Source organism: Pseudophryne corroboree, chromosome 1 (assembly GCF_028390025.1).
Source record: "Pseudophryne corroboree isolate aPseCor3 chromosome 1, aPseCor3.hap2, whole genome shotgun sequence".
NCBI lineage: Eukaryota > Metazoa > Chordata > Amphibia > Anura > Myobatrachidae > Pseudophryne > Pseudophryne corroboree.
The window spans coordinates 640,051,240-640,054,995 of record NC_086444.1 but is presented as its reverse complement, the minus strand read 5'-3'; the positions used below and the strand labels follow the sequence as shown (position 1 = coordinate 640,054,995).

Genomic DNA, 3,756 nt, shown 5'->3' with positions numbered 1-3,756 from the left:
TATTACAGTCAAACCACACTGGAAATGCCCAACCTCGCCCGATCTTGGAAGCGAAGCAGTGTCGGGCCTGATCAGTACCAGACTAGGGAGACCATCTGGGAATATCAGGTACTGTAAATAAAAAACTATATATCCTACATGAGCTAGTCAGTGTCGCAATTGCACACTTATGAACACATCCCTGGCCCTTTAAAATTTCACACCTCTAAATAACACTGTCTGTACTGTATACATTAAACACCACAATTTATCCGGATTTAATATTAGTATTTATTTATTTATATATTTAAATTAGAATTATACATCCGGATTTAATTTATTTATTTATATTTAAATCAGCACATTAATGCACTTGATAAAGAATTATATTTATCCAGTGATATGATGAACTACTCTAGGAACTGTTAATATGGTGATCACATTCCTTTATAATCACTTATCATCATTTTGTTTCTCTGTTTACATGGTTCGCGGAGGATCAGTATGAGAATGTCCCTGATTTTGAACTCCGTTAACATGGCCGCCGCACGAAATAACTACATGAATAAACCACACAAAGATGGCCGCCGACGGTGCTCTCTTTATAAATACTGCTGGCCTCTAGGAAGAACTATTGCTGCTGAAGCTACGGACGCATGCGCGGTCGCGTCCCCGGAAGTGGGGCGGAAGTGACGCGACGTCCGAATACCGGAAGTGTGGCGGAGAAGCTGCCAGCGCTTCAAAACAAAGACTGTTTCTACTCCTTTCTTGCTCCAAATCTATTTTTACATTATATATTACACACTGCACTGTTATTTAACACCTGCTCATAGTATGTAAGACCATAAATTAATTGAATCACAGTCCGTATTGCAAACACCATGTGCAAACAGGAAGTGATGTCATAATTACCATTAGATTACTACTGGTATAAATAGAGGCATGGTCCCACTCTGCTAAATACCCCTTGATGAAGTCTGTATGACGAAACGCGTTGGGCAACCTGACAGTGACCTATATCCAGTTAAGTTATAATCCTTTTATCTATTTTTAACTGGTAAACATACTTAGAACTGTGTAAATTGTTTTTATCCCATTTTTTCAAGAGACCTGTTATTAAGATATTTTTATGTGAAAATTTTTTTATGTGATAACCCTATTTTATGTGAATAAATTGTACTTATATTCTATACCTTCATTGTGAGTTTTTAAGACACCATTGGTCGCTATTCCCCCTCCCCCCCCATTTCTCATATATATATATATATATAAAAACAATACCAACACCGGGATCCACCTATTGCGCTCGCCGCCCCTGCCGAGCACCTAAACGCCAGGATCCCGACGTTGATAAGGCAGAGACCGCCGATCAAGCATACCCAACCCCATATATATATATATACAAAATAGAGAATTCAGCACTCACCATAGCAAGCTCACTTGTCCTCACAACATCAATAAATGTGGCAGGCATACATTAAACCTAGTGGGCATATTTGCAGTTATATTATATGTGATACAGTTGCCAGGTTTTAATTCTTTAGGCTTTGTGATAGTGTAGGACCTGCATGAAGGTGGGGTACCTTGAAAATCGGTATGCAGGCTTCCGTGCATTGGCCAATCCACCAACTAAACCCCCATCATTTATCATATTGAAAATTAGGTAATTACATAATCAGGGTCATTAGATAATCCACTACTATGGGGAGGGGGGAACCGGAAAGTGAACTCTAAATGGATCAACATAGGTGAGTTAAAGGGGTCTCGTTGTTAGTCGTGAAAACAATTATATATAGACATAATAATCTTGGTAATGAACTGTTACAAATATATATGATGTTATCAACAAATGTACAAATATTGGAATTTATAGGACTGATGTAAAAAGAGACCATACGTATTGGTAATATATTGTTACCAGTATATATAATATTATCATCATTAGAGGACTTCTATAAAAAAAGTACCTCATATAACTAAAGAATAATTACATATAATCCAGAATAGTACTTAAATCTTAATACATACCAAACGATTAAAATCAAAATAATCACGCTGAATGCATCAGTATTCACCATAGGTCCAGCCTATAATACAAATGTCAGCTTCATGGGTCATTTTATCCTCTATGTAGATAGGGGATATCTCACTCCAAAGGAGGGCAAGAAAACTAATCATACATACCCTCATAAGAGTGCAAACTGTGAGTTTGTGCTGTTGTAATCCCTATCAGTTATAATCACATTTATAATGTTCCAGCCTATAAAATAATTAATAATGATCTTATAGTTTTTTCTAAAAACATCATAAGCTCACATATTTCTATGGAGCTTCTTTCACATTATTTCATACAACAGAGTATAATTCATTATTGTATTTCATTATATAACAAAATGGGACATTAATCATAGAGAATTCCCATAGTCTATCTTAGTTATTACATGATAACAAATATAGTTATTATGAACCAGCATCTATGTATCAACTCAGCCCTCCAGTGTATATATTCTCAGTAAGGTAAATAATCTGTTACAAAAACCAGAAAGCAACAATGTAACTTACTTTGAATGATGACAGGCTCTCCTGAACAGCAGTGTAACAACATGCTGGACAGGGGGGTTTATATACCCTAAGCCTGATATGTTCACTTCCTGTGTGTGTCTTAATTGTTAGTGCTTAATTCTATCGTTCCGTTCTGATTTCCGTTGGTTCATTTAAATCAGTAGCTAGGTGTCCTTTTTTATAGTTGACATGAAGTGTTTCTTTTTATTACATATTGTTTTTTACCGGAGTGGACGCATTAATTGTCCATGCGTTCCACTGCGGTCCCGGCGTGCGTTCCATTGCCTTCACTTCCGGTATGCTTAGCGGAAGTGATACGGCCACAAGAACGGCTCAGTGCAGCTGTGGTGATTAAACCGATCTGTATAATCCTCAACAATATCGACTTTTCTCTATGTATTCCCCACTTATTATGTGCATAAGGTGTTTATATTGTATATTAATTATGACCGGAGTGGACGCATTCCTTGTTCGTGCGTTCCACTGCGGTCCTGGCGTGCGTTCCATTGCCTTCACTTCCGGTATATTTAGCGGAAGTGATGCGGCAACAATAACGGCTAATTGTAGCTGTGGTGATTAAACGGATCTATATATTCCTCAACTATGTATTCCCTACCTATTATGTGCACTATCAATTTGTCTATACCCTAAGATCCGTGTCAGTGTTTGTTCTATTGTGCGTTCCATAGTGCTTCTAATTGTGTTTCACTTACATCACTTCCGCTAAAAACGGCAGAAGTACTATTTATGTTGTGTGGCTGTGAATTAATGTTATTGATTTGTATATCCATTAATAGTGATCTTCTTAATATCATTTAATTATTAACTACCCATATGTGCCTACTATATCTCTCTATATGTTAAATACGAGGGAATAGAAGTGATGAATTTAAGATATGGATTAAATCCTACCCAATTTTTTAGGTCTAAATTAATTCTAAAGTTGATTAATTTTGTGAATCTAATTCAGGTGCTAAATGATTCTGTGTTGAGATCAATTTGCATTAAATCTAATGCCAATTAATTTATATTAATTCTAAGTGCTAATTAATTCAGTAATTGATTACTTGATACCTATTAAACTTTCTTGATTATCTACTGATTAATCCTATAAATCCTGTTATTTATACATTAAGTGTATAATCACAACCCCCTATGTCTTAGTATAATAATATTTTGACTGGTTGGGCTGGGTGTAACCATACATGTCCGTCC

The 3,756-nt window shown here is 36.1% G+C and overlaps 1 pseudogene; it reads left to right on the top strand.

The window, feature by feature from the left end:
- LOC134948099 (5S ribosomal RNA) lies at positions 1-120 on the top strand (annotated as a pseudogene).
- The last annotated feature ends 3,636 nt before the right edge of the window (positions 121-3,756 follow it).